At 40.4% G+C, this 26,509-nt stretch overlaps 1 protein-coding gene and 2 long non-coding RNA genes across 3 annotated transcripts in view; all 3 read left to right on the top strand.

Annotated features, from left to right (window-relative positions):
- The window catches only part of bnc2 (basonuclin zinc finger protein 2), a 241,306-nt gene that overhangs the window by 37,859 nt on the left and 176,938 nt on the right, over positions 1-26,509 (top strand). The window lies entirely within an intron of this gene.
- The window catches only part of LOC107837138 (uncharacterized), a 29,640-nt gene continuing 7,245 nt past the window's right edge, over positions 4,115-26,509 (top strand). The window contains exon 1 of the long non-coding RNA XR_001663132.1: positions 4,115-4,572. This is a non-coding gene — a long non-coding RNA (uncharacterized LOC107837138). The remainder of the gene's footprint in view (positions 4,573-26,509) is intronic.
- On the top strand, positions 11,541-12,163 carry LOC107837139 (uncharacterized). Its single transcript, XR_001663133.1, has 2 exons — positions 11,541-11,635; positions 11,829-12,163. It is a non-coding gene; the product is annotated as an uncharacterized LOC107837139 (long non-coding RNA).

Below are 26,509 nucleotides of genomic sequence, written 5' to 3'. Positions count from 1 at the left end.
TAAAGGGTGCTGTCAGTTTGACCCGCCAAAATAAAATACGGGTTTCTTATTTTGTGCAGGTTACATGTGTGTGTGTGTGTGTGTGTGTTTGCATGCATAAAATGAGTGAGAATTTTGATTTCCTACACCAGGTTTGAAGTTATGCTAAAATTATTGAGGCGGTTGATTTGTATTTTTGTGTTTTCACAAACAAAATCTTTTGTTTGTGTCTTTTGATGTCTTTCTTGCATTGTTTGTAAAAGCATGATTTTATTGCAATGTGGTGTGTACCCTCTGCTATGGTAGAGACTAATGGGTATCCTTAAATAAACAAAATAAACAAATAAAACATGGCAATCCCAGTTTCTTTAACACTGACATGAAATCTCAGCAATTAACCTTAATTGCAGGGGAAAGTTTAAACATCTGCTTTTATTCACCAATTTTTATTGGCATGAGTCACCCTCCATGCTGCTGCCTTCTGCTTTCAGCATCCAGCACTTAAAAAAGGCATCAGAGACCAACACAAAAATCAGAATAAATGCTAAACAAAACAGTACATTGAAGAGCTTTCTATTGTAAATTTAAACTCATAAAAAATCAGAGAATAGCAAGCTCTTAAATCCCAGCTCTGGGTTTGTTGGGGTTACCGTTAGTGCATCAGTGTGTGAAGAGGTAAACTGGAGCTCAGATGTTTTCCTGTCCATTCTGCAGGTGCCACACAAAAGTCTAAAATTACTTAACATTAACCAGCAGCGTCGTAACTCCTCCATCTCCCATTGTGCAGCTGGCAGCAGCCTGTGTGGCCTGATAAACTGTTAATGGCTTAAAGAGGAATCCGTTATTACTTTGCCCCATGTGGGGAGAGACCGAAGTGGTCCGCTTTCTTTGATTTTGTCGAGTTTGTGCATACCTGAGGACGCTCATGTTCTGCAGATCCAGAACGTTTAATCATTACGTGCCACAGCACCACTGGAAGATCTTGGTGTTCCTGCATGACTTTGGCTGCAGGATGTCACCGTGACCTGGAGATCATGAATGAGCGAATGCATAAAGATAGTGAGAGATTGTTCATCAAAAACGGGATCCGAACTAATTACAACATGCATGATAAAGTTTGGACAAACCTATTGTAAAACTCTTTTTGTTAATGTTTGATTAGAGCTTTAGGGCTAACAACACTAACTTTTTAATTACCCTTAAGAAGAGAGAAATATTGTTCATATTGAGGTACATTTGGTGTTTGAGCTGTTAAATTGGGCAGCTCTAAGTGTTTTAAGCTATTTCCCGGCTGTTGTGGACCCCCACTCTTTTTATTTGATTGATTTATTTATCTTTAAAAGTTTTGTCTCAAACATTTTATGAATCATTCATTTATAAAAAAAAAAATCTGTGATCAGTGCAGAATAAGTCACTGTATTACGATTTTTACTCCATAAGGATTTGATGCCAAAAAGCATTGCTAATTGTTTTGTTGTTGTTGTTACAAATGTAAAACTGTGCTTGAAGTGGAACAATTATCCAATTCAGCTTTAATCAGCCAAAGTTCTTTAAACTTTGAGGTGGACAAATGTAGTTCAGATTTCTTGAAAATGTGAAACATATCTTTACGTTAGCAACAGATTCGCAGTTGTAAACCTATTTTTCCCCACAGTCCTTAGAAATCATTTTTATCTTTTATGTCACACTTTGTTTTCTCTCCTTAAAATGCTGCGACTTGAGCAACTTTAATATTTTCCTCAATGCTGTTTGACGTCCTCCTGACATTCGCTGTGTTTCCATTACAAATGTGCAAAACTTTCTCAATAATCTGCTAATGTTGACATAACACAGTGTTTTAATTTTGGTCTTTCCACTAAATAAGAAACGCGATTACATATGAAAAAGTTTGTTTTTTCACGCGATAATCATGCTGCGCCTTCATCCTCAAGCTGCTTCCTGTCTTCTTCGTCTTTTTCTCCAGTCATACTCTCTGTTTGTTGATCATGTGATTTATATAATGGGAAAAAGTGTTTCAAAAGCAGTTCTGATGCAGCCAAAAAATCCCCTCATAGAAACTTTTCATCAAAAAATGTGAGTTTTCATAAATCGGTGTGTTTCCAATAAGCAAATTCATGTTTGTAATTCCAATTTGTGCAATTATATGGTCAGTGGAAGCACAACTATTGACTAGATAGATGGATTTCACCTCTAATCATCACTTGTCTCCTAATGCCTTAATCCTAAACATGAAACTACAAAACTGCAATTCCTGGCAAAAAGACAATTTTAGTTTAGTTTTTTTTTTTTTCAGAAAGGAGTCATTAGTTTTAGTCCTAGAGTCTCTTATCTGAAGCATCTGGCAAGTGTTTTACTTGAATATGATCCAAGACATTTTTGTAGAGAAGCAGAAACAAACAGGGAAAGACGAAAAAAATGGAAACGATCTTCAGGGGAGAAGGTGAAAGTAGACAAATCGTTGAACCATCAGTGCCAGGAACTGAAGCGAAGGTGGAGGTAACGCACAGAAAGACGAGCAAAAACATTAAAGGAAGTACAGAAGAGAAAAGGAGGAGAGCAGCTGGAGGCTGGGTGGAGTGTTTTTAGGTGTCTGGCTGTAACAGCCCGAGTCTCTCCCCCGACACCTCCACAACTTATCATTCCTCCGCATTCCTGCACAGGGACACTCCCCTGCCCACTGACACTGCACTCTGTCTGTGTGTGTGCGTGTGTGTGTGTGTGTGTGTGTGTGTGTGTCTGTGTGTGTGTGTGTGTGTGTGTGTGTGTGTGTGTGTGTGCTGTTTTAAGTGAAAGGGCACGTTGGCCTCCCTCTCCCAGGACATCTGCCTGCAGAAACAGGGCTTGTGTTCGACATGTTTATGTATGTTTGTGTGTCAGGGAAAGAGGAAAGGAAAGAATAAAGAAAGGAAGATGGTAAGAAAGAAAGATGTGAAATATATTCATTTTCTTTGTAGACAAAATATAATTTTAGATTTGGAAGAAACAAACATGTTGAATAAAAGTGTCTGTTTTACGAATACAAAAAAAATTAATTTTTTACAATATGAGACAGAAGGAAGGAAGAAAAAATGGAAGGAAAGGAATGAAGGAAGGAAAAGAAGATGCACAATGTATTCATTGTATATTCATTTTATTACAATATTAAACAAGAAAGAATGGAGAAGGAAAGAATGAAGGAAGAGGAAGAAAGAATGAAGGAAGTAAAGACAGACAGATATACAGAAAGAAAGGAAGAAAGTAAAATAGAAAGAAAGAGGGAGAGAAGCAGCAGTGTGAGCGTGTGACAGATCCAGTTGTTTCCCTCCTCCACCGGGTCCAGCGGGACGTTAGGTTGTGGCGAGGAGAACAGAAAACATCTCAGGGATTTCCTGCCATTCAAAGCCGGCCCTGAGTCCCCGCTCGTCTCCACCCTCGCATGTCGTCCACCTCCTCACAAGCTCTTGAAGTGAGAGGTGTGGCTGCAAACGCTTCTTTAATTTGTTAGGGCATCCAATCTGTGTGTGTGTGTGCGTGTGTGTGTGTGTTGTGCAGGTCAGAGGAAGCTGTGTGTGAACTCCCGCTGATTGCAGCAGAAAGGATGCATGTTATTACAGCAGCTTTGTGGACAATGTCGTGGGGCGACAAAGATGGAACAACAGCCAACTTCCCTCTTTGTTAGTGGACTCGCATGTGTAACATGTTACTTACAACCGACTCCATGTTCGAGAAATTCTTAGTCAGACTGAGGAGAAAAAAGTTCTGACTAATTTGTTGATAGTTTCCGTTGAACTTTTTATCCCGTTTCTGTACATCTTCCAAGAAGTAAAACCATAAATAAATATTTAGTAAGGAAGAAATGACTAATTTTAGAAACTTTACTGTAATGTAACTTCCCCTCCAGAGCAGGTATGTGGCGATGGTGGAGAGGAAGCTCTCCTTGGCAACAAACATCTAGCATAGCTTTCTCAAAGAGTGGGGGGCGCCAGAGAGCTGCAGTACGGAGACAACATATACAGTTTCCTAATGGTTTTTCAAGATAACAAGTTAATTTCCAGATGATTTTCATCTGGTTTTATTGAGATAAGTTAATTTCCAGAAAGTTTCCTAGAAATATTGAGTTGATTTCCTGTTCCACATATACTTTTTCCAGATGCTTTTCTTGAGATAAGGAGTGCATTTCCAGATGGTTTTCTAGCGATAAGTTAATTTTTTGTTTTCCACATATATGTTTTCCAGATTGTTTTCTCAAAATAAAAAATCCTCTTGAAGGATGGATTTGTTAATGATATTTTAACACATCTATCATCTTGTGATCTTGAGAAAACAAAGTTTGCTTTATCGAGATTAACTCGTTCTCTCAAGAAAACTAAGTGTATGCGGAAAACGTCTGCTCTAGGCTTCCGTACTTAGGGGATTTTGACAAAAAAAAAAAAAAAAAGAAAACTAACTGCGGATAATAAGCCATTTCGCCGTCCTACAACGCGTCTATTCATCCAGCCACCGGGGGCGCTGTTACAAAAGTAACAGGTCCGCTCTGCCTGGCTTGAGCGGACCTGTCTGGATTTTACATCTCAAAACTTGATGAGAAGTTGATATAGCGTTACAAATTAAGCGGTGAGTTGCTTGATATTCAGGCTGTTTGGATCCTTTTGTGGAGGGTTGTTAATTTCACCGTTAGGATTAGTTTTTTGTCTGTTATACCACTTCGGCGTTCGCGGAACAGAACTCCATAGTCGAATTATGTTATTTTTGATAAGTATGCATATAAAACTGCACAGCATTCTGAAATAGAAATAATGAATTTTTTCAGTTACTCTTTTATGGGTCCTTAACAATTCGGCTAAACTCCCATTTATCCATGTATTTATTTTTGGGTGGTTTTGACATGTTTGTAACATCGTTAGTAAAGTTTCTATGACGCTTTGGCTAATTTTCGGTCTATGCTAACACAGTGTTGAATGTAGTTTTAATGAATGACTTATTGTTTTTTGTGCAACATATGATTAATTAATACATTTTGCTGACCTTACCTAAAAGTTAGAACCTCTGTTAAAATGCTTTTGTTATTAGCATAGTTGTATTTCTTATTTCTTCAATATGTTGTTGCTATTTAACTTTTAAGTTAAGTTTATTAAGATATTTATTACTTCTTTTTAGGTAGCATATATTACTGCGACTGTGTCACAGCAACTACAGCCTCACAAACACAAATACTGCTCTTGAAAAACATTCCTATTTGTAATGCGAAGCGTGAACTGCAAATCGTAACTGCATTTAAACATATTTTCAATTTTATTGACATTTGATTGAGCAAACGATAAATGCATCCCTATAAATTATGAACAATACGATAAATGCCCCCCACCCCCTTCCCTCTTTAGCTTCTGTCAGCCTGTATGGTTATAATTTAGTCAAATCCTTCTCTGATCTTATCCCTCAGTTTACAAGCACGAACCTTCAAACCAAAACAATAACTTTACAACTTCTGTTTTCACTGAATTGCTCCCCAGAGTTTTCAGTAAACCGGTACACGGCCCTGTGGCACCTCACACTCCTGCCCTGCTGAGTAGACGCTGCTTTCAATATGAACTTCTGTGTTTCGCTGGTTGTCAACATGTGGTTCCTCCAGTCACCGGAGCTGGAGGGCAGTAAAGCTCTAACGGGACTGCAGCTGGCACAACAGAGGAGCGAGGGAGTGGGTGGCTCTCCACAGCTATCTCTTTGAAAAGGAAAGTGTGTGTGTGTGTGTGTGTGTGTGTGTGTGTGCGTGTGTGTGTGTGTGTGTGTGGACTTTGAGCTTGGGGGAGTGTGTGTTGTTTTACGAGCGTCTCTTCCCATCTTGGACCTGCTGGTAGCTTTTGCTTTTAGACTTTGATTAATAGAAGCTTGAGGGCTTGGGAGAAATGCAACTTTGCACACCTATTAAATGTTTGCTGCACTCAGCATGCAAAACATCCCTAATGTGATCAGTTTGTGTGCAACAGCACAGTGGTAAGGGGCTTTAGCTTGAATTAATCACATCCCAAACCGTTTTCTGTGGAACGCAGCAGCTCCGACAGATGTTGGGGTGGTTCTTGCTGAAAAAATGACACTTGCAGTTGTACCCAAGCTGGTACAGCAGCACTTTGGCTAATTTCTGGACATTGCCTCTCCGCACTAACCTGCTCTCTTTTCTCTGTGTCTCTGCAAATGAACTTCAAGTTGAAAATGTCTATATACTGTTTGTGCATGTGTGAATAAAACTGTGTGTCTGTTTGAGTGTGTGTGGTAAGTCTGTGTGCCCTCCCCTTCTCTCCACGCCTGGATGCTAACCGCTAGTGAAGGCTAGCCAATTATCCCCAATCAAGCTACCCTCTCTGGAACTGGCGCGAGAGGAAGCTCCCACTAGAGCTTATACTAGTCATTATGGGGCACATCCTGACATTAACTTTCTCCTTTTCCTCCTTCATGTTTCCCTTCTTTTTCGCTCTTTGGCATTGTTGAGTCAAACCAACAATCAAAGGCACAAACTAAAAGCACATGGGTTCCCTTCTAATAGCCCATTAAAGAAATTTGGGGGCTGACGATCTAGAAGAGATTGGAAGGCTATGTGGTCATCGTTTAGGAAGGAAGGAGGCACGTTTCTCTGGGCGATTGTATCTGTCTTGGTGTTGCTTGAAGGATTGTCTCTACCAACTGGGAATAGGCCTGGGAGGCTGTGGATTCTGGTAAATGTCATCCCCACGCACACATGACTCCTCCCTCCAGAGACACTGAGACAGATTGGACTGAAATCAACTCAGGTAATTTACACGCAGACAGTGATTACCGCTCCCTCTGTCTGGGTGTCTACCATTTCTTCTGGTCTCCAGAAACCTCCTGCGTGACAACAGAAGGCCGTACTCGCGGTTCTTCAGCTGCCGCGTGTGTTTGATGGTTGGATGTGAGCTGAACGGTGTCATATTGTCTCGCCTGCGTTCAGTCAGATCAGTGGAAAAGAGAGACCAGGCGAGGTGTGGTGCCTGTAGGTGATCCACTTCATTCCCCTTCTGTCTTGTTGTGACAGGACCGGCATTAAACGTAAGGAGTCACTGATGGTGCAGTGACAGGCCCAAATCTCCACCCACCATCTGTGTGTGTGTGTGTGTGTGTGTGTGTGTGTGTGTCAGTGAGAAAGAGAGCGAGAGATCGAGCCTCTTCACAAGCCTTCGTCTGCATTTTTAGTTTGTCGCTGGGACCTGACAACTGAATGGCACCTGAATGGCGCCTTTTCCTGCTGTTCATCAAGCGCTGGCCGTGTTATGTTAACTGTAGTTGTGGTTGCATGCAATAAAACGCACCTTAGTTTAATTTCCATATATAGTGCTCGGTTGTCAAAGAGCGGAGAGGGTGTCTTGAGATCAGCTCCGTTCAGACGTCTTCAGCCTTTTACAGCCAAACTTCTGTGAATATGTTTAAATTTTTCTTAATCAGTGGTTTTCCAGGCTTTCTAAAAGGCCTTCAGTTAAAACTGGACATTATGGCTGAAAAACGTATCACAATACAAGTGTTTCAAATCAGTCAATATCTATAATTATCAATTGGTTTTTTGTTTTAAATATCTTAAATGCTACCATGTGGAGTGATTTTTATTTTTTTTATTTTTATTTTTCCCTTCACAGTTTTCACTTTTTTTGAGGAACAGTGGTGAAACAAGTTAGTCAGCAGGTTGTTGCTAGGTAACCAAAGAATGAGTGAGTTGCCAGGTAACCAAAGAATGAGTGAGTTAGTTACTGAGCTTTGCTAGCTGTGAGAAGTTGAGCGGCTAAAGCCTTTCCTCTGCCTACATCTCCCAGAATGCTGTGCAGTTTTGGCTCAGAGGTCAGTCAATAATCTACATATTGAACATTGAACACTCTATCAGCTGTGTTATCTATTGATATTCATCATGTGTATATAAATACGCTCAGTGTTTGCCTTTCTTTCTACTGTGTGTGACAAATAGAACCAAAAGTCACTGAATTATTCAGACCAGAAACATAAAGGGCTACTTAAAGTCTGGTAAAAGACACTAATTGTTCCCATTTCTTAAGTAAAATTCCTAAAAATAACATAATTTAACAGAAAATGGGATCCAGCAGCAACAATGTGATTCCCAAATTTAGCTTAAATTTTGGCCTACGGTCGTTGATGCATCCAGTTTTGTCATTTTCTGAAGTGTTTTCTGCACAATGGGATGGTAAAGATTTATGGTGTAAAAAAAGGAGCCAAAGTCCAAAGATAGACTTTAAAAGAGCGTCCAGATGAAAAGCCTTTGATTAGGACAGTTTGATGACATGAAAACCAAAGATATTTTTGAAAAATTTTAAAATGCTGTTGTTTAGAGCCGTGAAAACCAACGAGGTTCATGCTTCTCTTCAACAAGCCTGCATATGTGAGGCGCATTAAAAATCTGGAACGTGATCAAAAGGCTTTTGTTTCTAGAAACCTTCAGACGCCGTCACGTTTCCCGTGTGTTTGGGGCAAACGTTAAAGACAAGCGTTACCCTCCTGCTCCATCTTCCCTTTCAAGCCAATTAGACGTGTCCTTTAGAAGAGGTTTGGGAGTGTATGTTGAACATCAGCAGCTTTCATTGTTGAAAGGCGCATCTCAAATTAGCGCGCCCCCCTCCCTGACTCTCGTACCCACCGTGTTCCCCCCTGTGAAGACGCACCGGCCCCTGGGGCCCTGAAACGTCTCCACAGGCTGGAAATTGAATCAAACAGCATCAATCAGGACACCTTTTTTTCTGTTCTCCTCCTGTGTTTGGGGTATCCAAGCAACCTGCCAAGTTTTTATATTCAGCACAACTGGAAATGAAGTGAAATGAGAGAAGGATGAAGGGGTTTTAGTGGTCTTAGTGCCTTTAATCAGCGTTCCCTCAAAGTCAGATTGCTGTGGACACTTTTTTTTTTTTTAACAAGAATTCACTTAGTATCTTATAAACTCCATGCTGCGCACACACACTCTCTCACACACACACATGGCTATATTATTATCCTCCTCTTCTGTGGCTCTCTGCTGTAAAATGAGTTTGCCCCAACTCCATTAAAACCCGCGCCAGCCTCTCCCCTGACGCTGCTGCCCTATTTGCATGTGCTAGTGAGCCACTCCGCCGAATGAAGGATCTCCTCTCTTCCTCCTTTCCTCCTCCTCGGTGTCCCACCGGAGCGCACAATAAGTGGGCAGATGACATTCACAGGGAAAGACTGCAATAAAGTGACTCCTCCTGGCTTCTTCTTCTTCTCCCCCCAGCCCCTCTGTGTGCCACAGCATCAGAGGCAGGGAGAGGATATTGCAAATGACACGACCCAATCAGCTGCAAATGGGCGCTAATTTGATTGACATCTGGGCCGCTGTCACAAAAAAAGCCGCTTTTCAAGTAAATCACTTCTTGTCCGTTGGGTCCTCCCTGCTTGTCCCTGTCTCCCGTTTCTTCACTCTTCCTCCTCCCCCCGCCCTCCTCTTCCTCCGCCCGCCACCGACTGACTCGCCAGATTCTAATTGCGTGTGTCCTTCCTCTCAGTGCAATTTTCCCATTACCGCCACAAGAGCAGCCGCACAGCTCATCCGAACTGAGGTTGTCTCCTGAATATGCACCTCCAGGTTTTTAACCCTTCGCTTGCCTCCTGTGATCGCACAGTGGAGCTATAGATGCTTTTCTTTCTAAACAAGGTCAAATCTGTTAAAAATTAAAGCTACAGCATGCAACTTTCATAAAACATATGTATTTTTATGTATATGTTGAAACTGTTACTATGTAGCATGCTTTCTGACTAGAAACAACCAATCAGAGCTGGGAGGGTGGGTTTTAGCGCTGTCAATCACCCTTCCTGTGGCGATGCTGACCCTTCCTCTTCCTCTCTCCTATACTGTAGCTAGCACTAAGCCTGTCGCAATAAGTAATAAATCAATTAAAACTAATTTCAATTTCCTTTATTTGTCATCTTTATCCTTTCTCTTTCTTTATGATCAAAAACTGAATGATAAAGTCTTCAGTCTGCTGGTTTGGTCTCAACTAGCTCTTGTTTTTCAAATGACAGTTTTGTTTACAGAGAATTCATAACTCATTTTATTTGTTGTTTCTGTTGTTTTCTTTATTTATTTTTGATATTTAAACCTTCCAGTTCCAATTTCATTAGAATTTAAAGTTTCTTGATCTTTGAAAATGGGATTTTACATTCTTATGTCATTACTATCATTATATTACTTGAAAATTGTCTCAAAACAACAATATTATCGTTGATCACAATAATCTACGGGACAATTTATCATCCAGCATTATAATGTGCTAAATTTGTACTTAAGTACATTTATGGTTGTGTTTAAATAAAGGTTAGTCAATTCAGCGATGATTTTATGTAGCATGTGTTTGTATCCATTGCTAAAGAAATAAATGCAGATAGTTAAGGGTTTAACCAAACAAATTGATAATAAAAATGATTTTCACAAATGTGAAAACTAAAATTCTTCCCTTTTTGTCCCTTTTACATGTGTTCTTCCTCTCCTCTGACATCCCTGAAGGTAAGCTTCTGTTTTTCTGTTTTAGAGCCAACTCACCAAGTTAATTTGGGTTTTTAAAAAGTTTTTGTGTGCAAAGCCGAAACTTTTACAATTACAAACACCTGACAGGTAAGATATTGGATAGTGTGGAGTGTCAGGGGTAACTCTCATGAAGTAATCGAGCTTTGGTTCCTCTCTTCACCAGAATGTCTAAAATTATACCCATTATTTAAGAGTCTTTAGAGCAGAGATGGTGCTAGACTTTTGAATTTTCTGTCATTTTGTCTGATGGAGTAAAAAATAGAAATTTTTACCCCATCAGTTTTAAAAGGAAAATAATAACATATTCAATAGTATTTCATTTTAATTAATAGAGAGACTACATTGTACAATCACATCAAGCAGATGCTGCATGTAACCAAAATCCACTGACTTTGGTCGTAATAGCTAAACACAAACAATAAAATTAAACAAATGAACTTAAAAGGCGCGATATTCTCCTACTGTGGTCCGAACCCACAGCCTCACTTCCTCCTGGTTCACATGGACCGGATGATCTGGAGGATGAATCCTCCTGCTGGATCTGCTGCCAAGTTGAAGACTGGAATTACAAACACCACTTCAGGCAAAGTTTTGAAATCGGGGAACATTTCTCCAATTAAAAGCGATCAGAGGTCAGCAAGACTCTCGAAGCGAGAGGTTTTCTAATCCCGTAAGCAATTTAGAGTGGCATAGTTAAAGCAGGGACTTGAATCTGACTCAGAAAGTCTTAGTATGCTTGAAAACCCTCTACACTGCAAAAAGTATTTTGGTCTAGTTGCTATTGCAAATATCTTGGTACACTTGAAATAAGAGTAAACTAACTTACAAGTAACTTTTCAGTTACTGAAAAGTTGTAGACTGTCTAGAAGTAGACTGTCTAGAAGTAGACTGTCTAGAAGTAATGTGTAGAAGGAAGTATATAGTTTTACTATAGCAGACATTTGTTCCTCGTTTAGATTATTTACGGTACGCAGAAATGTTGAATCATTCTCACTTTTTAAACCTCCATTCTTCTGCTTCCCTCAAGGTCTTTTAAAGTTTTTGGACTTTGGTGGTTTCTCAGTTAAACATGTTAGCAGATTTTATAACTCATGGAAAAAGGATGAAGGAGGCAGACAAAAGTTGAACTATCAGGTGTGAAAAGTACCTACAGCAGATAATCTATGACTTAAACCCTGGACTCTGTTATCTAGACTGAACCTTCCTCTTCACACACACAACTCTATTTTAAGGCTGCTGTGGACTGAAAGTGATATTTTGCATGGGTTTGATTAATATCCCACTGATGCTGGGTTAAATAATTCCTGAAACTAAACTGTCTTCTCAGTTCTGCATCACTGATCTTCTTCTTCTCACCAACCTTGTGTCCACATCTTCATCTGAACGCACTGGGCGGAGACGAGGCGGCATGCTTCACTGCCTTCTTTCCAACATGTCAGGTCAATATAGGACCATCTCATAATTCCAGACTCATAATTGCAACAGAGGAAGACCTGTGGCTCAAATAACTGATGAGAGATTGCGATGGATTATTATCAGAACCCGACCGCAGAACCTTAATACTCAAGGAGGGGAAACGTCTTATGGATTCTTCTGTTCTTTGATTTCCAAAAACAGAATGAACTACTTTCTTATGTAAATAAAAATTAAATGTATTCGTTTTGTGACTAGCCCAGCTGTCGCGTTGGGTTGGTTATCTGCATGTACTGTGCCTGTAGCGCCTATTAGCCGCTAAAGCTAGTGACTCGAACCTGCAGGCGCCATTACTATACTTTGAGTCGTGTCCACAAAAACACATTGTTCAGATGTATGAATGTCACAAAAATGGTCACAGCACCTGTATTTCTTATCCAGTTTAAGGATTTTAATATGTAAAATATGTACATTCCTTAGATATAAAACAGTTTGTTTTTTTGTCAAGATGCAAGAGATGACTAAACTAATTTCTCCTTTTCTCTTTTAAATTTTACAAAATTGTCACTTTAGGAGTCATAACTTGTTTAATACTTTGAAACATTTCATTGTGTTTGATGATTGTTCAGAAAATCAAAATGTTCTTCAAACAAAGGAGCATATTAGTCCAGTTTTTATTGTTTATTGAACCTTCAGAAATTACAGCGGCTGCAGTGAGACACTGCAAAGGGAAAACAACGCAGAACAACAACTCAAAGCCACTCGTATTTATTTATTGTTGCGTTCTGTGTCTTCTGCTGTACTCCACACGCACACCCGTTGCCGTGGCAACCGACTGACAACAGCTCCACTGGCTGACAGAGCAGAAATTACATTCAAATGTATCAGGAATCAACACAAAAAAATCCATGCAAACATTTCCAACACGAAGCATAGAACATTCTGCCTGTTACTGCTTTATATTTGGTATTTATTTTGTGATTATTGATAAGTGATTGCCTGAACAATCAACGCCCCCAAACTGCTCTACTACTGATCCGTCAAAGTTGGTGTGTTAAACTGAAACGCACCGACCTGAACAGCACGTCTACAGGTGACGGTTTTCAGAGTTAAGCTACCATAACCGACCTGGTTCCCTCTTCCTCACTATTTTTTATTTCCAAAACTTTTACCTAAACTGTGAAATGTGATACTCCTGGTCGTTGCTATCTAGTTGATGTAATGTTGGCCATTAATAGCAAAACACTGCGTCACTTTTTCAGATTCTCTCTTGGTCAGATTTTGTGGTTTTGCAGTGAACGGCTCATGTGTGACACATGACGTCCACTCCAGTAATGCATGTACATCCATATTGTCTGATGAAGCCAACGGATCCCCTCAATGCCTTGGATACACCTAGAAATCCAGGCCATGTTGCTTAGAAAGTCGGTAGTAAGTCGGACTTTCTGGGCTGCATGGAAGAAAACATCTGTATTTACTCACCTGCACCTTTAAAACTATCCTCAATACATTCAGAAATCTGGATTTTCTCTTCTCCAGTCGTTTTTGGAAAGCTGGAAGGGATAAATCTAGGAAGTGAACGAGTGAGTAAACATGGCTGTCCATTAGTCAGCGGCTGTGATCATCTAAAAGAGTCACCCCTGGCCCCTAATGGCTTTTCTGCTATAATTGCTCCACTAGCTCCCCTGTTCCTATTCACTGCTGCATGACATACGTTTGCTCCAGCCATCGCTGCGCATGTCCACATCCTAGTTCTAGTCAAAGCACTGCAGAGGGGCATTATGCTGCCCACATGTTGCTCTAATAAAGAGACTCCAGGTAAAGATTCAGAAAAGAAAGAGCTTTTTTCCCCCTCTGAGTCTTCCCAGCGCTCTCCCATATTTCTTCAGCCGTCTCCTCTGCTCTCTTGGCTGAAACCTTTATTAATGTAGAAAGTAAGACGTATTCATGGGCCACGTCTCCAAAGCGCAGAAGGACTTCTAATGTTTTGGATGAGCCAAATGTTGGGGAGTACACTCAGCTTTTGTGAGGAAGTTCAGACCCTTTTGCTCAGCACGGTGCGGTGAAAATGCCGCTCTTCTCGTGTCGCTCTCACTCTCAGGTTTCCTCTGCTTGTGGTGTGTGAGAGCGACAGAGTGAGAGACGGGAGGGATGAATGGAGAGTCTCACAGGTCCTCCAACTCAGCCCAGGTTAATGGAAACCATTATCAAACACAGCCACTCAGTCTGTACAATCAGAGTCTCTCTCAGAGGGAGGCAGTTTGTCACTCACACACACTCACCGCCGCACTGTCCATTCCCTCTGCAGCTGCGCCTCGCCGCGTTCAGGAAACAATAATTGTTTTATCGTGAGACAAAAACTGTTAGCCAACATGTTGGAGTCTTTCTCCAGAACAAGAAACGTCTTCCATACCGAGCAGCTGGTGTGAAACTCACCATCAGAGAGAGAGCAGAGGAAGCATTTCAGCGGCGATCAAGTGATTTTACGTTACTATCGATCAATCAATCAAGTTTATTTGTGTTGCACATCTTAACGACAAGGCACTTCAAAGTGCTTCACGTCATGAAAACATCAAACGCATCATAGAGTCAAAAGCTTTTCAAGTAAAAATCATCAATACACATTAGATATGTTCATCAATGTTCCAATAATTATCAATCAAAAGTAACGTGAGGTTTTAGCCTTGATTTAAAGGATCTCAGCGTTTCGGCTGTTGTGCAGTTTTCTGGAAGTTTGTTCCAGATATGTGATGCATAGAAGCTGAATGCTGCTTCTTCTGGTTGTGGTTCTGCAGAACTCATAAGTAAATATATTTGCACCAACTACAGAATCAGTTGCTGTAGCTGGTTCCAGTCTGAGGGAGAAGCAAACTGGAAAGATCTTTAACATGATAAAAATAAAATTATTTTAGGAAAAGGTTTTAAAATGAGCACAAAAAGCAATCACCTGAAAATGTTCTAACACTACAGGACAAGAGATGTGGCTGTAGTGAAAAAAATATATATATATTTTTATCACAATTTCAGGAAAAAAATCAACTACACCTGCAAATGTTTCCCAGAAGTCATTTTTCACCACATCTCCTTTTGAGTTTTTTTAGATATAAATTTCTTTAGCGTTGTTATCTGAACTATTCTGAAAAACTGAAATGAAAAAAACTTTGTTAAACGCAGAGGAGGAATGAAGTGATGTCTGGACTGCATTGGTTTGTTTAACATGTTTGTGAAATTCAGTCTCCTCATCCAGTTCTCCAATCGTAACCAGCACCTTCTGCTCCCGCTCTGTGTGTGTGTGCGTGTGTGTGTGTGTGTGTGCACGCGCGTGTGTGTGTGTCTTTGTTGATACTGTCTCAATCAGAGAGGAGTGGACCCATCACAAAGCCACAGTATTTCTGTGTAAACACACAGCCGGAGCAGTAACCCCGTGTTCCCCTGTAAACTGTTTACAGCGCCTTCGCTCCCCTTCATGCAGACGCAGGCCAACGCGTCAGTGTTGTGTTCAGCTAATCCCACTGTTTGGCCTCTTGGCAGCGTCTTGCATGGCCGCGTAGCCGCATGCGTCCCACGCATCCAGGATGTGCCGTCCTGCATCCACGCCGTGTTTGGGTTCCGTCTCTGCCCCGCTCCAGCCTCTTTTGTTTAGCCACGATTGTTTTCTCGTCGCTCTCGCACTAATTGAAACTGACCCGGCCGTCTTCGCAGGCCTCGCAGCAAGCGCGCCCAACGCAGACCTCCTGACTGCGAGGCCTGCGCCGTGCGGTTTTGCCTTTGTGCGGTAACGGGCCAAGGTAGGAAACGCTGTTTGGATTGAATGCGCTCCGATGTCCTTTTTTCTTTCTTTCACACCACAAACTTCCCAAACACTCCATGCAAAAACACCAGCAGTTTCCTGATTTGTTTTTTACTCCAGCACGTGATCTGTTTGCCTTATCCTAAAGAAATTACATTTTGTGATAAAGCTTTTCTTGTTTTGTCTTTTAACATCTAATAGATTTGAGGGGGATTTTTTCTCACATTTCCTCAGAGTCGCTCGCTGCTGCCAAACAGCCCAACGTCCTGCCAACTGGAGCACCTAAATAACGGCTATCAGAGGAAAAACTGACATTCAATGCTTGCTTTATGTTTTCATGATGGAAAAAAGGAGGATTTTTGTTAATAAAATCTGTGTGGTCTACTTATTTGTTTTATCAGTAGTTAAAGCTGTGATTTTTATCTTTTTACATGACCAAAATAGTCAGCTATTTCACCATGTGAAGTTTTGAAACGCTGCATATTATTTCAAATAGTTGTTGTATTTTTATATTTTGTCTCCTTTAAATATGGTTTGATAAATATTTTGTGATAAGTGAGCAGAATATAAATTTCACTCCAGGATCTTTTGCTCCAAAAGAAGCTAAACATTTTAACTCAGTTAGTTAAAATGGAAATCAGCTTCTAAAGCAATAATTTGCCTCACAATGATTTATTTGCAGTTTGCAAGTAGTTAATGTTTATTTCTTCATCTACTTCAAACATCTTTCTCTTTATCCAAAAATAAATCCTCGTGTGGAACAAGAAATCAGTTAAGATGCATCCAGTATTGGTTCTGAGATTGTGAAAATGTTTGGAGACTTATTTAGTCTGTTGTTTCCTAACAAACTGAACCTCAAACGGCCATTTTTTTGCAGCAACATTATACCACACTTCAGGCAGAGCTGACAGATTTTGCGAAAAACAAAATGCAGTTCTGCTGGTTTCAAAACGGCACCACTGCATAATGCTGCCACCACCATGCTGAACAGTTAGTTCTGGCAGCATTTGTTTTGAAAGCCACAACTTTTAATCCTTCAGTCATAGTCTGTGTCACTTAGACCCAAAAGCTAAATGATTGTTTCGTCTGACTATAAAACGTTTCTGCGGAAGGTGTTTGGCTTGTCAGATTAAAATTTTTAGAGTTTCTTTGGTCACACTGCTGGGCCAAACGTGAAGAGAAATTGGTTTCTAAATGTTAAGTTTGTAGCCTTTTCCTTCATCGCACCGTTAAGTTACACAAAGTTACATGAACAACAACAGTTTGCGTTAGCTAACATGGTGTGAGGGGATCTTCAGGGCACACCATCAGATCAAGCCACATATTTTATTGTGTGTATATTTCCAGTGACCCTAGTCCTTTTCCTTTTTAGGTCCCCATTGTTCCTTTTTCTTTCCCACTGAGTGCTGCCAAACAAATCCGTTTTATTCAGCCACAGGGAAACGATCAGCTGCTCTCAGTCGTGATCAGCAGTGAGGAGTTGGTGGGTGTTGGTCTTGTTGAGTGAAAATGTGCTCTAGGACTTTCAGCACCACTTACTAAAAGCTTTAGGTGAATGTCAGTTTGCTTTTGAGCCTGGATCTTGTGTAGTTTGACAAAAAACAAAACATAAAATTCTGTAATTTATATGAAAATTGTGCTTTGGATGAGTGTCTGTAAAGTTCTGCCCTCAATTTAACTCTGGTTGACAACTTGATAATCGGCCAATTCCTGTTGGATGATAAGCAATCGGTGCATCTGGACTGTTAATGTTAAAGATAAAATGAAGTTTTTATTGTTTAAAAAGAGTGATACGAGCAGCTTCTGTGTATCAGTGAAAAATGTTTGACTGTTGTGTAGTCAGAAAAGGCGACAGAGCAAAAGAAATGAGCCCAGTTTGTTTTCTGTTAACTTGTGCAGCTTCGTGTGTGTGTGTGTGTGTGTGTGTGTGTGTGTGTGTGTGTGTGTGTGTGTGTGTCCGTGAAGAGTTTGTGATGTGATCAGACGAATCTCCCCTGCACTCCAGTGGCCCCGGCATCATTACCTGCGCGGCTGCTGTATGCTTCCCCTATCTGATGCAGTGACAGCCACCCCTATAGCCCACACATCCTGTGCATCTGCACGCCGTGCACCAATCTGCAGCAGCGGCCCCCAGGAGCCCCGTTCAGAACCCCGCTGGCAGCCGGGGGAAATATTAGGACTGATGGTTGTTTTCAATCAAACGTCCGGCGTTCTGCAGTGTTTAACGTTCACTTTCTGTAACGAAATCCGGGACTCCCTAAAGAACAAATGAAGTCAGGAGAGGGCAGTCAAGTTCTTCTGTCTCTGCTGTTTTCCAGCTTCCAGACTCACACCTGCGCAGCCGACATACTGTACGTGTGCGCGCTTGTTCGCTGGAAATCTTCAGGCCCACATGCCTCTGATTTGTGAGCCGAGCCGATTCGGTCTTACAGGCCCACAATCATTAAAGTTACGGCTCAGGTGGGAGTCGCGGCTGTACGTTGAAGTGTGTGTCTTTCTGTGTGTGTGAGGTAAGCGCTGTAACCTCATTCGTTTTAGTGGCTGTCACACCTTTTCAACTCGCCATGTTAACGTTCTCGAGTGGTCTCGCTCACATTAACGCTTTGAACCTGGAGCGCTCGCACACGGTCCATCTGCTGCTTAAACTCCACCAGAACCCAGTAAAGTTAGGAGTTGGTTTTATGTAGTCGGCTGTTTTCAAGGCCGTGTGAGCCTGCGCCGTTTATGCACCTGGTCAAATGGCTGTTATAAATTGTTCGACTCACTCACTGAAAAAAGATAAAGGAGCTCCAACTTCAGAAAATTAACCTTGTCAAACTTACTTTAGTTACAACTTAATAAACTTAACTTTACTCGGATGAATTTATTTTGATTTTGCACATTTTTGTTCTTCCCTTTGGGTTTCTACTGCTTCTTAAAACAGCAAAGGCCTAAAAAATCAACCTGCTGTTTTGGTGTCAATGAGTTGATGTTTTCTGGTGTCTAGAAAATGAGCCATTTCAAAAACCTCACAAATCAGCAGGCACTGCCCATCACCTAGCAACCCCAGTGAAGCCCACCTCGTTGCCTAGCAACCCCAGCAGAGTTCCCCCTGCTACCTAGCAACCCAAACTGAGCTCTAGCACATTTGGTCAGCTGGTTTTACCTCTGTATGTGCAATGTCTGCTGGAAAAGACAAGTGTTTTGTTGTTGACTTACCATCCAGAAACCACTTGCTGCATTCTTGCTGTTGTGGAGGAGGCTCCACTTTTGCTTTTCGAAGATGTATGGTTGTATAATTGCACATCTGTCTGCAGCCAAGTGTAAACGTTGAGTTGGGGGCGTGGCCAGCAGCAGTTTATTTTTATTTAAAGTGACAAGACACCCTTAAACAGCTCAAAACAGACAAAACTGAGCAGACAGACATCTCATTATCTAAGAACTAAACTATTTTGTGCAAAAAATGTAATGAACATGTTTTGTGTGGCCCGTAGAAGGAAGCGCAGTAGGTCAAATTGAACGCACTATATTTAAGTTGGATCACCTGTTTTCCTTTTTCAGTGCAGCGTCCCTCTCTGCATTTCTCCGTCTTTAAGTATTAGCCAATTTATGACATGTCTGCTATAAAGTGAAGAGATTCTCCTCATTTATTTACTTTTTTCATGACTTGGGAGGCTAGTATACGGGGGTTCAGCGTAGCTCAGCCATGTGTGTCTCCATATGTTGACTGCTGAATGTTTTCTTTTGGCAGCGGAGCAGAGGATGACTGTTGCAGTCTTTTTAAATCCCACTTCTATTAATCATGCCTGTCTGTGGGCGTGCATGTGTCTCTGGGAAACTACGGAAACAATACGATGAGAGCCACGCACGGTCATAATGCAGATATAGAGGACGCATACATAATGATAGTTTGTATTTATACTGAACTTTATGTTGCAGATGCTGCACAAAAACAATAAAATGAGAAAAAGTGTTTAATTTTAGCATTTAATAGATTATTAGATCCTTAAAGATTAAAGTTCTGATACTACTAACCTATAATTTGTATAAAGTGTTGCTTCATATACGTATGTTGACGGTTTCTTGCACATCATTGGCACTCCTAGTGGGGAAAAAGCCCCAAAATAAATCAATCTGGGATTTAAAAAAAAAAGAATTAAAAATCCAAACTTTTTTTTTTTTTTGGGAAATTCACCAATGCCACACTTTCTGAGATCCACATTGATTTATTTTTACTATTAAGAAATACAGAAGCAGTTATGAAACAATATGGTATTGATTTACTCAAAAAGAACAGCAGCATCTGAATGTTAGATCAGATGTGTTATTATTTCTTAAGTCTGCAGCTGCATAAACTGTAAAATGTCTAAGTGGCACTGCAATATAAAAAATAAAAATAATCTGGAGCAAAACAATTAGATAATACAATTTATTTAAGTTTGGCTCCATAAAAATCACATAAATCAACAAAAAATGACAATTAATAAGACAATTTCATCCCATTTCACTTTGCAAGCGCAGTATCATTTTGTTCTTCAGGTCCAATAAATACAAAGTGTTTCCAAGCTGTATGAGTAATCTGTAAGCTTATTACTGTGTTCAAATGGCCAAAACATAAATATTGAGCTGCCCTGAAAAGACGTTGTTATTTCAACTGATTACACCGAATCAAGGGCAAAAGTACAGGAAGTCATGACTGCAGAAAAAATAAAGACATCAAAAAGCACGACTGAAAACCGCATGCAGAAACATCCACGTTTCAGAAAAATAGTTTAATGACAAAAGAAATGAAACACAGCTGCTGTGCGTGAGGTTTTCCACACAAAAACGTTTTCATTTCTCTCACCTGGTCTTTGAAAATACCAAAGATAATCTTCAGATAAACAGAATATTATAGCATGCTATTATTTGTTAGCACGTTATGGAGTCCATTGTTTCACAGTGAGGAAGATGATTCACAAGTTAAAACATTTAAAAGTTGCTAAATGCAACTCTTTGAACCTTTGCCTCATTTCGCTCCTGCCAGAGAGTTAAAGTCCAGAAATTATTCAGTATTCTTCTTAGGGTAGCTAACTAGTGTTAGCTAATTATAAACACTAGTTACGCTAATGCCGAAAGATTTTTTTTGTTTTTTATGAAAATATTTCAGCAAAAAGTGCTTTATGTCTTAAGAAGTTATTTTAAAAAGTGCCACCGTTACTCTTCAAAATGTTGGTCGATGTTTTAGTTATTTTTCTAAATCAACTTTAAACAGCTGGTTTTTAGTCTAGATTGAAAGGAAGTCAGTGTTTCAGCTGTTTTACAGTTTTCTGGAAGTTTGTTCCAGATTTGTGATGCATAGAAGCTGAATGCTGCTTCTCCTCGTTTGGTTCTGGTTTTGGTTCTGCTCTGCATCCCCAGAAGACCTGAGAGGTCTGGGAGGTACAACAGCAGCAGATCTTTAATGTGTTGTGGTGCTAAACCGTTCAGTGATTTATAAACTAGAACAGTATTTTAAAGTCTCTGAGCTACAGGGAGCCAGTGGAAGGGCTGCAGAACTGGGTGACGTAGAACTGGGTGACGTAGAACTAGGTGACGTAGAACTGGGGGACGTTCTCTAACTTCCTGGTTTTAGTCAGAACGCCAGCTGCAGCGCTCTGGATCAGCTGCAGCTGGAGGATTGATTTGATCAATGCGACTAAAGATAAATGCATGAACAGAGTTGCGTAGTAACTAGTTACATTTACTTGAGTAACTTTACTTTTAAGAGCATTTTTACTATGCTGTTCTTTTTAGTTTTACTTGAGTAATTCTGTTATGAAGTATTTCTACTCTTGAGTGAAATTTCTAGATTTTCTACTCACTGAATATCAAAAAAATTCTCCAGACACACATCTGCTGGTTTTTATTAAAGTTTCATCAGTTTCTTATTTGAAAGAAACTGATTTGGAAAATATTTGTCTGATTTTGTTTGTTTTGGGGTTGTTGTTTTTTTTAACTTTTATAAATTTTTGCAATTTTGGTGCTAAACCCCCCACAAAACTTCAACTTAACTTTATATTTTGGTCATCTTGATTATGTAATTTTTAAATATTAAGTGATTGATAATTTGATCAGTTACTGATCAGTTGATCAGTTAATTTGATCAGTAGAATTTTTGCCAAATACTTTGTTGCTCCTACTTGAGTAATTTCTTGCTGCTTCTTACTTTGCTGAAGTAGCACTACTATTACCTGAGTACAGTTTTTGGATACTCTTCCACCTCTCTTAATGGATGAGTTTCCCTAGATCTTGCTATGACATCAATCCTGGAAATGTTCTTTAGGTGATAGAAGTCTGACTTTGTAACCATATTTATGTGGCTCTGAAGGTTACACCCAGATTTCGGGCCTGATAATTGATTTCTAAAGGAAGCGGTTTGCTTTGGGTTTTGTGCCGGTATGAATACTATTGCATGGCTCCCTGTCTCCATGTGTGAGTGAGTGAGTGTGACCGTGGACCAATCCTATATGGAAGCAATTACTGGCAGCTCGAGCCCTCAGACACCCACCGAGCCTCTCACTTTGGGCCAAGCGGAATGCACCTCCCTCCCCTTTTCTTCCTCTTTCTGTTTCCGTCTGTCTGTTTTACTACCTTTCTTTTCTTCTTCTTTGTGTTTTTTCTCCCTGTTGCACCAAATTGTTTTCGTATGAGCGCTGACAGAGGGATACGGTGAACCCCCTTTCAATGCTGTATTTTAATTCCAATCACACATTTCCAATTTGTGCAAACAAGCCCTGGAAATACCAGAACTAATTAGAGTAAATGTGATGTGTTTTTATGAGGGGGGGTCATGTCATGGGTTTGGGTTGGATGTGAGCTGTCGTTCTTTACATTAAGTGCTGTTCTGCACATGTGCCTCTTTGTTTAATAGTTAAAAAAGTTAAAAGTTGGCAGCCAGTGGTGACAGGACTGCAATTTTTGGGGTTTGGCAGAACTCTACCCCCCCTTCTCTCTTTACGGTCAAGGAAAACTCAATGAGGGAACTTGGTCTGCCTCGCCAGCCGTCTCTCCTCCTCTGTTTGTGGGAACTGAGAAGCTGCCATGTGTATATCCCTCCAAACGGACTCTAAATGAGATAAATAAGTTCAGACTAAATTGGCAGCTGCCGTCCATAGCCATTATTCTTTTCCTAATGTCTCTCCCCGTTGGAGTGGAGGAAGACTTGGCCTGCGCCGGAGTAGCGCGGGGTGTGGCGCGGCGGCCCGTTCCAACACAAAGAAGTGACTGACGAATGATGGCGGCCAGAGTTTACTCGTCGGGTTCCTTCGGCGCGCACGCCGACCCCCGTCCTCCTCAAACAGTTTGTCTCTCTCTCCGCACTCCTCCAGAACTTGGACCGCGACACGGCCTCGCATTCCCTTCACATGAGTCCTAGCGTGGCGAGTCAGCAGAAGGACCCCAGATTGCGCTGGCCGCAACGCCGCCTGAGTCGTTTGGGAGCGTGCCTGGGCCCTCCATCTCGGTAACCTTGGTTTGCCCCCTGTGTTTGTGAATTCCTGTCGCTCCGATAGGACCGCACTGTCCCCGGTAACGCACTTTCAGGCAAGAGGGGCTGTGGGAAAGAGAAAGGAAATGAAAAAAGTTAGCTTAATGTGTGCTTTTCCTACAACTCTGTAAAAACACAAAATCTTACCAAATAACTCTGGTTTAGTTTCTTGTGCAAATGTCTTAGAACACTAGAAATAAGGTAAAACTAACTTAAAGCACAGGTGTTATAGTTTTGAGTTTTTCATTATAGGACAGATTTATTACATTGTGACTCTTTGTTTGTATAATTCAGTTAGTTTTAGTTAGTTTGTTGCTAGTTTTTACTAGTTATTATTAGTTATTGTTTAGTTTACGTTTTATTAGTTGTAGTAGTTTTCATTTTTTCATACTTTGGCTAATTGTTAGGTGCAGAATTCAAAAAGATCAAAATATTGTGATTATGTCTACATCGATTGGATAATGAATATTCAACAGACAATAAAATAAAAAAACTAAATTCAACTATTGCTGAACAACCAATTGCCGTTTTCTCCCAACTCTTTGTGTCTCCAATTATTGTTTTGCTGCAGTTATTTAATTTCCAGTGTAATTCATTGGTTGTTTATTGTTATGTTTTGCTGATTCTGCTTCGTTGTCTTTTCCGTTTGATTGAAGTAAACCTAATCGGCGCCTCGTTGCTCTCTGCACGGAGGACAGAAAATCTGATTGGATCGTTTTCTGTCGCCCTCTGATGAGACCTGGGCCTCGATTGGCTCTGGAAGCCAAGCGAAGACGCGTGATTGGTTGAGAGGTCTCACTCATGCCATTTAGTGGCGGTGTTTTGTGTCTGCCAACACTCAGACTCTGGAGTGTTTAACCTTCACTGTTAGTTCTGCTGTCTAAGGAATTTCACAGGCTCAGTAATTCTCAGTTATGTCTTTGTCTCTCTTTTTATCCCGGCTTGTTTAAAATCGGTTATTTGCGGTGGGACACTGGATAGTTTACGGCACTGGAACAGCTTTATTATTCCAGGGTTATGTATCTGGTCTTTCAGCATAAGGTTATGAGAGGCTTCCCTGGATTAAAATATCAGATTACTTATAATAGTATAAATATTAGTAAGAATTTCATAAGAGTAGCATATAGGATATTTTTAAGTTGCCACATATGGTAATAATCATAGATATGTGTTAGAAGTGGGAGTAATGATTCAGTTTTGTGCAGTAGTTTTGAGTCCCTTTTGCCAACCATTTGTCCATTTTTCCCTATTCCAGAACATGCTGCACAATCAGCAGAAAATGTGTGTAAAATTAGCAAATTTTGAAAAATAAAAAAAAATCGATTGAGATCAGATGTCCCAGTGGAAGATGAACAAAATGATTAGTTGCTAAAAACTTTTGCTTAATAGTTTCAACAGTTAGAGCACATTAAAACAACAGCTGCAACAAATTTCTGTAGAGATAAAATCAATAAACATTCAAAGTTTTGGAAGGACAGAAGACAACAATAGAACCAATAAAACGCTATAATTAAATTAAGAGCTACTTGTGAAAAAACAATGATTGGGTCAAACATTTCCCTTCATAGTTCACTGTTTGGGCAGTTTCAGATTTAGCAAAGAACAAATTTCTAGTCTCACTGCAGTGCTGTGGAAAAAGCTTTCAGATCATCAATTTATGTCATCAAACGAGGAGCAAATACGAAGTTTTCAAATGATTTCAATTCTTAAGGGAAAAAAGCTGTCCAAACCCACCTGGCCCCATCTGAAAAAGTAATTTGCCCCCTAAACACAATATCTGGTTGTGCCAAGAACTGCCATCAGATGTTTGTGATAACTGGTAATGAGTCGTTTTGCATTGCTGTGAAGGAATTTTTGCTCAATCTTCTTTGCAGAAGTGTTTTTAGAAGATTTTTATGAGCATGAACAATTTAAAGTCATGCCGCAACATTTCTATTAGATTTAAACCCAAACTATGACTAAGCCACTCTGAAACCTTGCTGGTTTCATCGTCCAGCTGCATAAGCTAAGTGCGCCTTCGGCTAAGGTCACAAAATGACAGCTGGATGTTCTCCTCCAGAAGGTTTCGTTTGAGAAAAAGCCGAGGAGATCTAAACCATCACACTGCTGTCACCATGTTTGACCGTCGGCATGATGGTCCTGTGTTAGCTTCCTGTCAGATCAACGGGATAAACGGCTTTCAAAAAATCTGGTTCGTATTCTCTCTTTACCAAATATTTAGTTTTGCTAACTAAAGAGTTAGTTGTCCTAACCCTAAAGCACTAATTGTAAACATTAGTTCTGCTAACACAGAACTAAAAACATCTGACTGCTTGACAAGTTCTTAAGTTGAAAACGAAAACTTCAACACTGATGTTGAACTTTATTCAAAGGCTAAGTGCGTTAAACGTTTCAAAAGTTAGCAAAAGCGCTAAAGTCCTTTCAGAGAAATTAGTCACTCTATTAGCGCGTTAGCGTTAGCGGCTCAACACATCTAACTGTCTATCTTCTGTACATCCTTCCCCCTAGCGGGGTGGGGAACGGCGCTGGTCTGCAGCGAGACATTTTGGGTTCACCCTGGACAGCATCTAATTGCTTTAGGATTTTTTTAACAGTCGATGGCCAAAACTTCAACACAGATTTTGAATTTTATTTGGAAGCTTTGTGCACATAATGTTTTCAAAGTTAGCACAAATGCTAAAGCGCTCACTGAAAAATGTTCTCATTGTTAGTGCATTAGCTAATTAGTAAAAGTGCGCCCCCCACTGGTGTTGGGGATCAGTATCATGTCTTTTGTGTGATGGGTTGTCTGGTTGCGTTTGTTCAGAAGTCGTTTTGTTGTTTTACACTCAATCATTTTGCCCAGTAACTCTGCAGTTCTCTAGGTTTTTACTTTAGTCTTTTACCTTTGGTTTGGTTTCCACATCAACTTTATTTCTCATCTGCATTAACTTCCTTCATATTTGGCCATTTGTTTAGATATATTTTATGTTCTGTGTATCTAGTTATTTACAAATACTGTGGTTATGATTTAATAAGAGAAGTCTATACTTTTTCACATAAAGCCAGATTGGTTTTATAACATTAAAAAAGGCACTTTCTGCACTCTGTGATGTATTTAGACAAAATGACTGATAATTATGGCCTTAAATGACACATTTAATTAGCAGCGAAGCTCCTGGAGCTCCAGCTGAACTCCATGGTGACGCTGCTGTCAGTTCGGCCCTCGTTGTCCCGCTGTCTGGTTGCTCGATGGTCCACTGTGTCACACTGCTACTAATGGCCGCTGCTGAGCCAGCCACTTTCTAAATGACACCCTCTTCCGCTCAATACAGCTGCC

This window comes from Poecilia formosa, unplaced genomic scaffold (genome assembly GCF_000485575.1).
Source record: "Poecilia formosa unplaced genomic scaffold, Poecilia_formosa-5.1.2 Scaffold117, whole genome shotgun sequence".
NCBI classification, from domain to species: domain Eukaryota; kingdom Metazoa; phylum Chordata; class Actinopteri; order Cyprinodontiformes; family Poeciliidae; genus Poecilia; species Poecilia formosa.
The sequence above is the reverse complement of the archived record's forward strand: the minus strand, read 5'-3'. Positions and strand labels throughout refer to the sequence as shown.